The 15,939-nt window shown below is 38.5% G+C and overlaps 1 pseudogene; it reads left to right on the top strand.

Moving 5' to 3' along the window:
- Positions 1–2,128: 2,128 nt before the first annotated feature.
- Positions 2,129–13,965, top strand: LOC114411220 (annotated as a pseudogene).
- The last annotated feature ends 1,974 nt before the right edge of the window (positions 13,966–15,939 follow it).

The raw sequence follows: 15,939 nt of genomic DNA, 5'->3' as shown, positions 1-15,939 counted from the left end.
TTTTTTTGTGCAAGAAGTGAATCTAGATTATATCTTCCCATTGTGAATTTGGACAAGGGTTTTAACAAATATTTATTTTTTCTATGTAAGTTCCTTTCACATTTCACATTAGGAGTGAGAAGATGTGGAGATAGTTTTGTCATTGCAAGAAGAGTTTCCTAGTACCTTTTCAAGTTCCTCATTTTTCAATTTCAAACTAGATAACTCTTTTTGACAACTTACTATATTATCCACATGTCATCTCAAATTTCCCTTGAGAGAGTTGTTGGCTTGAGATAACTTTTGAGCCTCTTCATGCATCTCATTCAAGGCATCTAAAAGTTGATCATAGTTTTCATCAAGTTTAGTTTTGAAATCAGAAGAACTTATAGCGCTTTCAACTTCATCATCCGCCATAAGACAGATTTGTCTCTTCTTCATTGCTTGAATCACTTGAGGTGCTAGAAGCATTCTCTTCCCACGCTATGTAAGCCTTTTTCTTCTTGTTATGACCTTTTGTCTTTTTTTCTCCTCCTTTTTTATTTAGAAAGATGGAGCATTCAAATTTTATGTGGCTCAATTTGCCACACTCGAAACTAATAAAATTAGAGAAGGTCAAGTCATTCTTCTTAAAGTTCTTATTGTCCTGAAAGGATCTTCCTTTGGGATTCTTGTTCTCCAAAAACTTCTTGAACTTTCTAACAATCAATGTTAGATTCTTACTCTTAGAACCTTCTACACTTTCTTCATCACTCTTATCAGTAGATGGTATTGGGGATTTTAGTACTAAGCCTCTACTTTTCTTCTCCTTAGCCTCCTCTTCATCCATCCTAGTCATGTCCATTGCATACTCTTTTAATTTTCAAAATAGCTCTACATGTGTGATGGAGGTAAGATCTTTGGACTCAGAGATTGTCGTGACCTTTAGTTTCCATGTTCTATTGAAGGACTTTATTATCTTTACATCTAGCTCTTCTTTCTCAAACACTTTTCCAAGGCCCTTAAGATGATTTACTATGTGAGTGAACCTCTTTTGAGAATCTTCAATTGTTTCTCCTTGTTGCATTTGGAATGTCCCATACTCATGAATGAGAGAATTCTTCCTTGCTCTTCTAACTTCTGAAGTACCTTCATGAGTCACTTGTATTAGATCCCACATCTCCTTCGTCATAGTACATGCCAACACCCTGAAAAATTCATCACAATTTAAGGACAAGTGAATGATATTCATGGCTTTAAATTCATATTCAGCTCTTCTAATTTCATCAACAAACCATGATTCATAGGGTTTCTCTATAGTTTTGCCTTCCACAACTTGGGTTGGAATTGTATAACCATTTATCACCGCATTCCAAATGCCTCTATTAACATATTCCATCAAAACAATTTCATTCAAACTTCCAAAAGGGATAGTTCATGCCACAAAAGAGTGGAGGTTTGTTAATGGACACACCTTCCATAAATGGTATTTAATTCTCAACCATATCAAAGAGTTTTCATAAAATCTTGATTAATTTTCAAGACCCTAGCTCTAGATACCAATTGTTGGAATATCTGGGAATCTAGAAAGGGGGATTGAATAAATTATTTTTGAAATATTTACCATATCCTTATTTAAATCAAATTAAATCTTACCCTTCATGGTAATCAAGGTTTTCTCAAAAAATTGTTATAAAAGATATTCAATCAAAGAAAACAATGAATACATAAATCTATGAAAAACATAATTTTATGGCCCTTTCATATCAATTTCATTACTAAGATTGATGAACAAAACAAAGCTTTAGAGAAAGAGTGAATCACACTCAGAATTTATACTAGTTCAATCCTCAAGAGGACTTACATCCAGTTGTTCTAAGACCACTTAGAATTTCCACTAATAGAAAACCAAGTAAAACCACTATGCACATGCAATTGTCTAAAATTCTACTCTTCCCTTGAACCATACAAGACAAGGATCAGGAGTTGAAACCCTATCAATTCACACAAACCCTTGATAACCCTAATCAAGGTCAGAAGGTAGAAAGAATGAGAAATAGGATTGAATACACCCGAATATGCGGATCCAATTATCTTCAAGTTTTTCCTTTTTTCTTCAAACAATGATAAAGAATGAATGAATCTTGATCATCATAAAACTCTTGTTGAAATGCAGGTTGGTTCCCTTAGATGACTCTTAGAAAGTGTTTTTCAAAAATAAGATTGAACCAACAAGAGTCACTAATGAGAAAGAACAAGTGAGGGTATTTATAGTTTTAACACATAAAATAGATATAATCGATTAGCAAAATGGGTAATCGGTTAACTCATTCAAATCCCTTTGTGTTTTGGATTTCCAAAAATAGGGTAATCGATTACAAACTTGGGTAATCGATTATATCATTTCATAAAGAGCTTCTCAAGCTTCTACAGTTCTAGAATAATCAATTATCAAATGTGGTAATTGATTATTCCATTACACAGAGAGCTCCTAAACTTTCCAGACGTAAGCTAATCAATTACTAAATTGTTAATCAATTATCTAAAGCCTTAGAGACAACTTTCTGCTGAAATTGGCTTAGGTAATCGATTACAAAACATGGTAATCAGTTAATTCGATAAAACTTGCCAATATTTCAAGAGAAGTGAGTTTTGATGTTTGTTCTAACACTTTCTAATTGATTACTAAACTTGGTAATCGATTACACAATGTTGAACTCATCGCTTCAATCTCTTTGACTCAACAGATGAAAGGAATGAAGAACCATGTGAACAATCCTAGAACATTTTGCGGTTGATGGTATAAAAGTAATGAAGAATGAGATAAATCACTAATACCATATTGAAGCTAGAGAATAGTTGAACTGATTGAAATAAAATAGTTCATTAACTTTGGTAGTATTTTATCCACATTATCACAATCTTCAATGAACTATCCCTAATTAAAGCATTAACTTCCAACATGGTGGCATAAAGTTAAATGATAATCATGCCCTTTAAACATGTATTTATTATACCTTGAGAAATTAGACTTTAGTTCTATGCCAAAGATATATGTACCCAAAAACTTGTAATATTAACTGAATAAGAAAACTTTAACTAATAAATCAAGTTAAAAAAATAACATCTAGTATCTTCAGTGCTATCTATAAGCACATGTGATTTAATTTTAGGTATATATATACACGTCCATTGTATTATGTATGTAATGTTTATAGGAATATGGAACATCTTTTCTTTAATTTTCTCCTTATTTTCATTGCATTATGTATAGAATGGTGTTCGAGGCCTTATGTTAGATATGTATGACTTTAAAAATGATATTTGGTTGTGTCATTCCTTTGGAGGCAAATGTTACGATGTCACTTCGTTTCTAAGTGCATGTCTTGCCTTACCCATCTTCTAATTCTAAATTTGTAATTGATGTTAGTGCTTAGCTCTACTGAGTTTTAAAAGATTGGCTAAAATTTTGTTAAAACATAAGCACTTAGACAATGAAGGAAAGCTGGAGTTGCTGCACATGATGTCCAACGTTATGTCAAGGAATCAGATTGGGCTCCACAATGCACAAGGCAAGATAAAATGTCAAATGAAGAATTAAAGCTGCAGGATCCACGATGTCGGATACAATGTCCAGGACATCCTGCCCGAAAATACTGGACACATAAATCTGTTATATCTTTAACAGATTAATGTGCAGTTAGCAACAGATTTGGCGATCTATCTTTAGGAACGAATTAAAAGATAATTAAAGTTCGAATTACAAACTTGAATAGTTCGTTCAGGGATTAAAGATTAAAGATAAAAACTAAAAGATCAAACTTTATCTTTTAGATCTTTAAGTGCAGATTTTCAGGAGAATGATAGATCTTATCCAGCGCAAGTTGTTGCAGCCCAGATACGCACACTGCTATATAAACATGAAGGCTGCACGAGTTTCTGTACCAAGTCCGGGATTGAAGAGTTATTTTGTGAGTTTTGGGACTTGAGTGTTTTGTGAGCCACCTTGATGTTACCCTAACATCAAGTGTTGGACCTGAGTGTGTAGAGTTGATCTCTTTTGTTCAGAGAGCAATCTCTGGTGTGTCTTTGATTTATTTGTAAACACAGGAGAGTGATTGAGAGGGAGTGAGAGGGGTTCTCATATCTAAGAGTGGCTCTTAGGTAGAGGTTGCACGGGTAGTGGTTAGGTGAGAAGGTTGTAAACAGTGGCTGTTAGATCTTCGAACTAACACTATTTTAGTGGATTTCCTCCCTGGCTTGGTAGCCCCCAGATGTAGGTGACGTTGCACCGAACTGGGTTAACAATTCTCTTGTGTTATTTACTTGTTTAATCTGTTCATACTGTCAAATATAATCTGCATGTTCTGAAGCGTGATGTCGTGACATCCGGTACGACATCTGTCATCGGTATCAGAATTTCAATTGGTATCAGAGCGGGCACTCGAAATCACTGAGTGAGATCTAGGGAGATAAATTCTGATGAACATGGAGAAAGAAGGAGGACCAGTGAACAGACCACCAATTCTGGATGGAACCAACTATGAATACTGGAAAGCAAGGATGGTGGCCTTCCTCAAATCACTGGATAGCAGAACCTGGAAAGCTGTCATCAAAGGTTGGGAACATCCCAAGATGCTGGACACAGAAGGAAAGCCCACTGATGGATTGAAGCCAGAAGAAGACTGGACAAAAGAAGAAGACGAATTGGCACTTGGAAACTCCAAAGCCTTGAATGCCCTATTCAATGGAGTTGACAAGAATATCTTCAGACTGATCAACATATGCACAGTGGCCAAGGATGCATGGGAGATCCTGAAAACCACTCATGAAGGAACCTCCAAAGTGAAGATGTCCAGATTGCAACTATTGGCTACAAAATTCGAAAATCTGAAGATGAAGGAGGAAGAGTGTATTCATGACTTCCACATGAACATTCTTGAAATTGCCAATGCTTGCACTGCCTTGGGAGAAAGGATGACAGATGAAAAGCTGGTGAGAAAGATCCTCAGATCTTTGCCTAAGAGATTTGACATGAAAGTCACTGCAATAGAGGAGGCCCAAGACATTTGCAACATGAGAGTAGATGAACTCATTGGTTCCCTTCAAACCTTTGAGCTAGGACTCTCGGATAAGACTGAAAAGAAGAGCAAGAACCTGGCGTTCGTGTCCAATGATGAAGGAGAAGAAGATGAGTATGACCTGGATACTGATGAAGGTCTGACAAACGCAGTTGTGCTTCTTGGAAAACAGTTCAACAAAGTGCTGAACAGAATGGACAGGAGGCAGAAACCACATGTCCGGAACATCCCTTTCGACATCAGGAAAGGTAGTGAACACCACAAAAAGTCAGATGAAAAGCCCAGTCACAGCAAAGAAATTCAATGCCATGGGTGTGAAGGCTATGGGCACATCAAAGCTGAATGTCCCACCCATCTCAAGAAGCAGAGGAAAGGACTTTCTGTATGTCGGTCTGATGATACAGAGAGTGAACAAGAAAGTGATTCTGACAGAGATGTGAATGCACTCACTGGGAGATTTGAATCTGATGAAGATTCAAGTGATATTGAAATCACTTTTGATGAGCTTGCTATATCCTATAGAAAACTATGCATCAAAAGTGAGAAGATTCTTCAGCAAGAAGCACAACTGAAGAAGGTCATTGCAAATCTGGAGGCTGAGAAGGAGGCACATGAAGAGGAAATCTCTGAGCTTAAAGGAGAAATTGGTTTTCTGAACTCTAAACTGGAAAACATGACAAAATCAATAAAGATGCTGAATAAAGGCTCAGATATGCTTGATGAGGTGCTACAGCTTGGGAAGAATGTTGGAAACCAGAGAGGACTTGGGTTTAATCATAAATCTGCTGGCAGAATAACCATGACAGAATTTGTGCCTGCCAAAAACAGCACTGGAGCCACGATGTCACAACATCGGTCTCGACATCATGGAACGAAGCAGAAAAGGAGCAAAAGAAAGAAGTGGAGGTGTCACTACTGTGGCAAGTATGGTCACATAAAGCCCTTTTGCTATCATCTACATGGCCATCCACATCATGGAACTCAAAGTAGCAGCAACAGAAGGAAGATGATGTGGGTTCCAAAACACAAGATTGTCAGTCTTGTTGTTCATACTTCACTTAGAGCATCAGCTAAGGAAGATTGGTACCTAGATAGCGGCTGTTCCAGACACATGACAGGAGTTAAAGAATTCCTGGTGAACATTGAGCCCTGCTCCACTAGCTATGTGACATTTGGAGATGGCTCTAAAGGAAAGATCACTGGAATGGGAAAGCTAGTCCATGATGGACTTCCTAGTCTGAACAAAGTACTGCTGGTGAAGGGACTGACTGCAAACTTGATCAGCATCAGTCAGTTGTGTGATGAAGGATTCAATGTAAACTTCACAAAGTCAGAATGCTTGGTGACAAATGAGAAGAGTGAAGTTCTAATGAAGGGCAGCAGATCAAAGGACAACTGTTACCTATGGACACCTCAAGAAACCAGTTACTCCTCCACATGTCTATCCTCCAAAGAAGATGAAGTCAAAATATGGCATCAAAGATTTGGACATCTGCACTTAAGAGGCATGAAGAAAATCATTGACAAAGGTGCTGTTAGAGGCATTCCCAATCTGAAAATAGAAGAAGGCAGAATCTGTGGTGAATGTCAGATTGGAAAGCAAGTCAAGATGTCCCACCAGAAGCTTCAACATCAGACCACTTCCAGGGTGCTGGAACTACTTCACATGGACTTGATGGGGCCCATGCAAGTTGAAAGCCTTGGAGGAAAGAGGTATGCCTATGTTGTTGTGGATGATTTCTCCAGATTTACCTGGGTCAACTTTATCAGAGAGAAATCAGACACCTTTGAAGTATTCAAAGAGTTGAGTCTAAGACTTCAAAGAGAAAAAGACTGTGTCATCAAGAGAATTAGGAGTGACCATGGCAGAGAGTTTGAAAACAGCAAGTTTACTGAATTCTGCACATCTGAAGGCATCACTCATGAGTTCTCTGCAGCCATTACACCACAACAAAATGGCATAGTTGAAAGGAAAAACAGGACTTTGCAGGAAGCTGCTAGGGTCATGCTTCATGCCAAGGAACTTCCCTATAATCTCTGGGCTGAAGCCATGAACACAGCATGCTATATCCACAACAGAGTCACACTTAGAAGAGGGACTCCGACCACACTGTATGAAATCTGGAAAGGGAGGAAGCCAACTGTCAAGCACTTCCACATCTTTGGAAGTCCATGTTACATTTTGGCAGATAGAGAGCAAAGGAGAAAGATGGATCCCAAGAGTGATGCAGGAATATTCTTGGGATACTCCACAAACAGCAGAGCATATAGAGTACTCAATTCCAGAACCAGAACTGTGATGGAATCCATCAATGTGGTTGTTGATGATCTAACTCCAGTAAGAAAGAAGGATGTCGAAGAAGATGTCAGAACATCGGGAGACAATGTAGCAGATACAGCTAAAAGTGCAGAAAATGCAGAAAACTCTGATTCTGCTACAGATGAACCAAACATCAATCAACCTGACAAGAGTCCCTCCATTAGAATCCAGAAGATGCACCCCAAGGAGCTGATTATAGGAGATCCAAACAGAGGAGTCACTACAAGATCAAGGGAGATTGAGATTGTCTCCAATTCATGTTTTGTCTCCAAAATTGAGCCCAAGAATGTGAAAGAGGCACTGACTGATGAGTTCTGGATCAATGCTATGCAAGAAGAATTGGAGCAATTCAAAAGGAATGAAGTTTGGGAGCTAGTTCCTAGACCCGAGGGAACTAATGTGATGGGCACCAAGTGGATCTTCAAGAACAAAACCAATGAAGAAGGTGTTATAACCAGAAACAAGGCCAGACTTGTTGCTCAAGGCTACACTCAGATTGAAGGTGTAGACTTTGATGAAACTTTCGCCCCTGTTGCTAGACTTGAGTCCATCAGATTGTTACTTGGTGTAGCTTGCATCCTCAAATTCAAGCTGTACCAGATGGATGTGAAGAGCGCGTTTCTGAATGGATACCTGAATGAAGAAGCCTATGTGGAGCAGCCAAAGGGATTTGTAGATCCAACTCATCCAGATCACGTATACAGGCTCAAGAAGGCTCTCTATGGATTGAAGCAAGCTCCAAGAGCTTGGTATGAAAGGCTAACAGAGTTCCTTACTCAGCAAGGGTATAGGAAGGGAGGAATTGACAAGACTCTCTTTGTCAAACAAGATGCTGAAAACTTGATGATAGCACAGATATATGTTGATGACATTGTGTTTGGAGGGATGTCGAATGAGATGCTTCGACATTTTGTCCAACAGATGCAATCTGAATTTGAGATGAGTCTTGTTGGAGAGCTGACTTATTTTCTGGGACTCCAAGTGAAGCAGATGGAAGACTCCATATTCCTCTCACAAAGCAAGTATGCAAAGAACATTGTCAAGAAGTTCGGGATGGAAAATGCCAGCCATAAAAGAACACCTGCACCTACTCACTTGAAGCTGTCAAAAGATGAAGCTGGCACCAGTGTTGATCAAAGTCTGTACAGAAGCATGATTGGGAGCTTACTATATTTAACAGCAAGCAGACCTGACATCACCTTTGCAGTAGGTGTTTGTGCAAGATATCAAGCCAATCCCAAGATAAGTCACTTGACTCAAGTAAAGAGAATTCTGAAATATGTAAATGGCACCAGTGACTATGGGATTATGTACTGTCATTGTTCAGATTCAATGCTGGTCGGATATTGTGATGCTGATTGGGCTGGAAGTGCAGATGACAGAAAAAGCACTTCTGGTGGATGTTTCTATTTGGGCAACAATCTTATTTCATGGTTCAGCAAGAAGCAGAACTGTGTGTCCCTATCTACTGCAGAAGCAGAGTATATTGCAGCAGGAAGCAGCTGTTCACAACTAGTTTGGATGAAGCAGATGCTTAAGGAGTACAATGTCGAACAAGATGTCATGACATTGTACTGTGACAACTTGAGTGCTATTAATATTTCTAAAAATCCTGTTCAACACAGCAGAACCAAGCACATTGACATTAGACATCACTATATTAGAGATCTTGTTGATGATAAAGTTATCACACTGGAGCATGTTGACACTGAGGAACAAATAGCAGATATTTTCACAAAGGCATTGGATGCAAATCAGTTTGAAAAACTGAGGGGCAAGCTGGGCATTTGTCTGCTAGAGGATTTATAGCAATTACTTTTATCTGAACGTGCTCAAACGTTAATAGCGCGTTCACTACTGGGCCAAAACAAATTCGACCGTTGCTTCACACGTCCCTCTACATTCCTCATTCAAACTCATAATTTCGTGGTAATCTCGTTTTCATCAGCATTCCCCAACACCTCTCAGAGATTCACGAAACCACTCCAAAGGCTCTGCTTCTCCATGGCTACCTCACCAAAAGAAACTTCATCTCCTGGTTCACCATCTGTACCATCATCTCCATCATCCACCAAAGCACCATCAAACCAGGAACAACCTGATTTCAATATCCAACCCATACAAATGATTCCTGGTCAAGCCCCTGTTCCTGAGAAACTGGTCCCCAAAAGACAACAGGGAGTGAAGATTTCTGAAAACCCTAGCCTTGCAACAAGTCCTAGGGAAGTAGACACGGAGATGGATAAGAAGATCCGCAGTATTGTGAGTAGCATTCTGAAAAATGCTTCTGTCCCTGATGCTGATAAAGATGTTCCAACATCTTCCACCCCAAATGCTGAAGCCCTCTCTTCATCCAGTAAAGAGGAATCAACAGAGGAAGAGGATCAAGCCACAGAGGAGACCCCTGCACCAAGGGCACCAGAACCTGCTCCAGGTGACCTCATTGACCTAGAAGAAGTAGAATCTGATGAGGAACCCATTGCCAACAAGTTGGCACCTGGCATTGCAGAAAGATTACAAAGCAGAAAGGGAAAAACCCCCATTACTAGGTCTGGACGAATCAAAACTATGGCACAGAAGAAGAGCACTCCAATCACTCCTACCACATCCAGATGGAGCAAAGTTGCAATCCCTTCCAAGAAGAGGAAAGAAATTTCCTCATCTGACTCTGATGATGATGTCGAACTAGATGTTCCCGACATCAAGAGGGCCAAGAAATCAGGGAAAAAGGTGCCTGGAAATGTCCCTGATGCACCATTGGACAACATCTCATTCCACTCCATTGGCAATGTTGAAAGGTGGAAATTTGTATATCAACGCAGACTTGCCTTAGAAAGAGAACTGGGAAGAGATGCCTTGGATTGCAAGGAGATCATGGACCTCATCAAGGCTGCTGGACTGCTGAAAACTGTCACCAAGTTGGGAGATTGCTATGAAAGTCTAGTCAGGGAATTCATTGTCAACATTCCCTCTGACATAACAAACAGAAAGAGTGATGAGTATCAGAAAGTGTTTGTCAGAGGAAAATGTGTTAGATTCTCCCCTGCTGTAATCAACAAATACCTGGGCAGACCAACTGAAGGAGTGGTGGATATTGCTGTTTCTGAGCATCAAATTGCCAAGGAAATCACTGCCAAACAAGTCCAGCATTGGCCAAAGAAAGGGAAGCTTTCTGCAGGGAAGCTAAGTGTGAAGTATGCAATCCTGCATAGGATTGGCACTGCAAACTGGGTACCCACCAATCATACTTCCACTGTTGCCACAGGTTTGGGTAAATTTCTGTATGCTGTTGGAACCAAGTCCAAATTTAATTTTGGAAACTATATTTTTGATCAAACTGTTAAGCATTCAGAATCTTTTGCTGTCAAATTACCCATTGCCTTCCCAACTGTATTGTGTGGCATTATGTTGAGTCAACATCCCAATATCTTAAACAACATTGACTCTGTGAAGAAGAGAGAATCTGCTCTATCCCTGCATTACAAACTGTTTGAGGGGACACATGTCCCAGACATTGTCTCGACATCAGGGAAAGCTGCTGCTTCAGGTGCTGTGTCCAAGGATGCTTTGATTGCTGAACTCAAGGACACATGCAAGGTGCTGGAAGCAACCATCAAAGCCACCACAGAGAAGAAAATGGAGCTGGAACGCCTGATCAAAAGACTCTCAGACAGTGGCATTGATGATGGTGAAGCAGCTGAGGAAGAAGAAGAAGCAGCTGAGGAAGAGGAAGATGCAGCAGAGGATACAGAATCAGATGATGATGATTCTGAAGCCACCCCATGACCATCAGAACTTTATTTTTGCTTTTACTTTTACTAGTTATTGGTCTGTAATATTTGCACATTAATTTCATGCATTCTACTTTTGCCAAATTCTATCTAAAAAGGGGGAGTAGTATATATGATGTATGATGTTGAGCAGCAGTGAGTAGTAGGATATTATATTATGCATGATTGATGACTTTGAGGGGGAGTAGTAGTTATATGATGGAGTAGTATTTATACTACTGCTGCTGATGATGAGTGTTGTAAGCTACTAAAACTAGTAGCTGATAGAAGCTGCCGCAGTGAACTGCTTCACAGCAGTAGAAGCATGGAGACAGGGGGAGCAGAAAGCTGATGTCACGTGAGATGTCTTGACATCCTGGAAACGACTTGCAACTTGCAGAATTTTGCTGTCGCCACTACAGATACCGCTGTGCTTGATTACTCTGATAATGAAAGTTGCTGATCCCACTTGCATAACTGCTCGTACCTGCTCAGGAAGTGTCTAAGTATGTTTTAGACAAAATTTGCCAAAGGGGGAGATTGTTAGTGCTTAGCTCTACTGAGTTTTAAAAGATTGGCTAAAATTTTGTTAAAACATAAGCACTTAGACAATGAAGGAAAGCTGGAGTTGCTGCACATGATGTCCAACGTTATGTCAAGGAATCAGATTGGGCTCCACAATGCACAAGGCAAGATAAAATGTCAAATGAAGAATTAAAGCTGCAGGATCCACGATGTCGGATACAATGTCCAGGACATCCTGCCCGAAAATACTGGACACATAAATCTGTTATATCTTTAACAGATTAATGTGCAGTTAGCAACAGATTTGGCGATCTATCTTTAGGAACGAATTAAAAGATAATTAAAGTTCGAATTACAAACTTGAATAGTTCGTTCAGGGATTAAAGATTAAAGATAAAAACTAAAAGATCAAACTTTATCTTTTAGATCTTTAAGTGCAGATTTTCAGGAGAATGATAGATCTTATCCAGCGCAAGTTGTTGCAGCCCAGATACGCACACTGCTATATAAACATGAAGGCTGCACGAGTTTCTGTACCAAGTCTGGGATTGAAGAGTTATTTTGTGAGTTTTGGGACTTGAGTGTTTTGTGAGCCACCTTGATGTTACCCTAACATCAAGTGTTGGACCTGAGTGTGTAGAGTTGATCTCTTTTGTTCAGAGAGCAATCTCTGGTGTGTCTTTGATTTATTTGTAAACACGGGAGAGTGATTGAGAGGGAGTGAGAGGGGTTCTCATATCTAAGAGTGACTCTTAGGTAGAGGTTGCACGGGTAGTGGTTAGGTGAGAAGGTTGTAAACAGTGGCTGTTAGATCTTCGAACTAACACTATTTTAGTGGATTTCCTCCCTGGCTTGGTAGCCCCCAGATGTAGGTGACGTTGCACCGAACTGGGTTAACAATTCTCTTGTGTTATTTACTTGTTTAATCTGTTCATACTGTCAAATATAATCTGCATGTTCTGAAGCGTGATGTCGTGACATCCGGTACGACATCTGTCATCGGTATCAGAATTTCAATTGATATTAATTTTTAGTGAAGTGGTGCAAGCTCTAATTTTCTTCTCCACTTGCATGTATAACATGCCAGAAACTTGCTATAAATGTGCTTAAAGACATCCAATCATTTAAGGAAGCAAATCCATTTGAAATTGTGACCATCTTCATTGATGACTATGTGACATCTCCCCATGGGCTTACCAAGGTATTTAATGCTTCTAGGATAAGCAAGTATTGGTTCCCAGTATCTAAAATGCCTAAAAGTAGTGATGATTGCCCATCCATGGATGACATGGCTCAATGGAATCAACACTTGGTCATTTTCACCTCTAAATCATCTAAAGAACATTCTGAGGGCATTGCTGACAAATGGAAATACGTGGTAGAAAGCCAATGTAAGATTAATATACTTTAAATAAGAACTTAATCCTAAACATATTGATAGTTTAATAATGAAAATTTCATCATAATTCGTATATTTTGTTCCAAATTAGTTCTTATGTTAAGATATTGGAGGATTGATTTGATCGATAGGTTTTAGACAGTTATACAATTCCAAAAGATGATCTAGAACTGGGTCAATCACGTTTATTAGAAGTGGACAATAGAGTGGTTGTACCAGCCATTAGTTTCATGGCTAGCACTATACTTTTGAAGGACTTATTAAAGAATCTATTATCTTAATAATAATTATCAACATATTATAGAGAGTCAATTCCAATTACATTATCTTGTGTGAAATTTATTAAATTTCAGATGGACACGATGGAATGAAAGGTGGTTCTTGTCCAAATCATGGTGAATCATCAATTATGAACACAAAATCAAGGTCATTGGTTTTGATGAACCATTTTCTCACTAGTGCTAATGCAAGTTTTGCTTGTGCTAACAATTCAACTCCATTAGTTAGCATGTTGAAGACTTGTCATGATGCTGCCAATGATCAATGACCAAATTTCATTACTATTTATTTTTACTAGGTACTTAATTACTTGGATGGATTTCATTCATTTTCTAGCAAAATATGAATTTGAATATTCACATATTTAAAAACATAAATATGTAATCTTAGGGGAAAGGAATATATAAATTAAAAATATATTTCAAAATATGACAACATAATGCTCTTTTTTATTGGTTTTTTTTTTTTTTTTTACAAATGTCCTGGGTAAAGAACATATTAGTTTACAATTGCTAACCATTTTGCTTTTTGTTAAAAGAGGAGTGATGGTGGAGGAGCCCTGAAGCAGTTGACAAAGCAAATGGTCACTTAACTTTCGAATGTGACAACATTGCTTATTGCAAGGTTACCTAACTTCTCCCTCTCCCTCTCTAATGCCTTCCTACCCCCCAAGGGCATTGGATAAAAGACTCCAAGAAGATTGGGCCAAAGATGTAGGAGAAGGCCTTAGGGTTCTCATGAGCCTTAGCGTAGATTTTGAGCCCATGGGCTAAGTATGAGCTCACTTATCTTTGTACATATTAGATTAGGGTTTCATTATTTTTGGGCCTTGTATTCAGGGCTTCATAGTGTAGGGAGGGTACCCTAATAATATGTAGAAGCAAGCTTCATGATGATGAACAACAATTTTGATGATGCCAAAAGCCCAAATGATTGATTCAAGATTTCAAGATCAAGCATCAAGAATCCAATCCAAGATTCAAGATTCAAGAGAAGAAATCAAGAAGTAACAAGTCAAGACTTCATATAGGATAAGTATTAAAAGATTTTTTCAAAAACCAAATAGCACAGTTTTGTTTTACAAAAGAATTTTCTCAAATTTTCTAAGTTACCAGAGTGATTACTCTCTGGTAATCGATTACCAGTGACCAGTTTGGTTTTCAAAATGTTTTCAAATGATTTGTAACGTTCCAAAATGATTTTCAAATAGTGTAATCAATTACACTATATTAGTAATCGATTACAAGTGAATCTGAACGTTGGAATTCAAATCCAATTGTGAAGAGTCACAACTTTTCATAAAATCCATTGTGTAATCGATTACACCATTATGGTAATCGATTACCAGTGAATAGTTTTGAAGAAAAAGTTAAGAGTTATAACTCTTAACATGGTTTTCTCAAAAGTCATAACTCTTCCAATGATTTCTTTGACCAGACATGAAGAGTCTATAAAAGCATGACTTTGGCACACATTTCAAGATATATGATATTCTTCCAAACAATCTTTTTTCACAATCTTTCTCTAGCCATTGCCCATTGCTTTTTCTTTGCCAAAAAGCTTTCTAAACTTTGTTTTCAAAACTTTGTTTTCTGCAAGTGGAAATTCTATAGAAAACAAAAGTGCGCTATCTTTTCTTCCTTCTCCCTCTTGCCAAAAGATTCAAAGGACTAACCACCTGAGAATTCTTTTGATTCTTCCTCTTCCCTTTAAACAAAAGATTTCAAAGGACTAACCGCCTGAGATATCTTTTGTTTCCCCTTACAAAGATTCAAGGGACTAACCGCCTAAGAATTCTTTGTCTTAACACATTGGAGGGTACATCCTTTGTGGTACAAGTAGGGCATACATCTAATTGGATTGTAATACTGAGAACAAGAGAGGGTACATCTCTTGTGGATCAGTTCAAGTGGAGCATACATCCACTTGGTTGTTCAAAGAGAACAAGGGAGGGTACATCCCTTGTGGATCTTTGCTTGTAAAGGATTTTACAAGGTTATTGGAAATCTCAAGAACCGGTGATTGCTTGGGGACTGGATGTAGGCACGGGTTGTTGCCGAACCAGTATAAATCTTGTGTTTGTCTTCTTCTTCCCTACACTTTTTATCTTTCCGCTGTGCACTTTTTATTTTTTCTTTACTTTTGTCTAAGTTATTGTTTCTGTTCTTTACTTTCCCATAACTTAGTAGTAAAGCCTAATTGAATCTAGTAATATTAAGAAGGATAAATTTTTAATTAGTCAAGACACGTTCATAATTAATTCAACCCCCCCTTCTTAATTATTCCGAGGCCACTTGATCCAACAAGTGGTATCGGAGCAGGTATCTTGAGAAAAGTTTTACAACTTCAAGATTCATGGCCTCCTCAAATTCTCTGTTTCCCGAAGGAAACTCCATCCATATGCCACCTATCTTTAATGGTGAGGGTCACCACTATTGGAAAACCCGAATGCAAATCTTTATTGAAGCCATAGATTTAAACATTTGGGAAGCAATAGAAATAGGACCTTATGTACCCATCATAGTAGATGCAAGCATAGGCACAACAACAAAAAAACCTAGAGATAAATGGTCTGAAGAAGATAGAAGAAGAGTCCAACATAATCTT

Source organism: Glycine soja, chromosome 5, assembly GCF_004193775.1.
Source record: "Glycine soja cultivar W05 chromosome 5, ASM419377v2, whole genome shotgun sequence".
Classification (NCBI taxonomy): Eukaryota; Viridiplantae; Streptophyta; class Magnoliopsida; order Fabales; family Fabaceae; genus Glycine; species Glycine soja.
The sequence above is the reverse complement of the archived record's forward strand: the minus strand, read 5'-3'. Positions and strand labels throughout refer to the sequence as shown.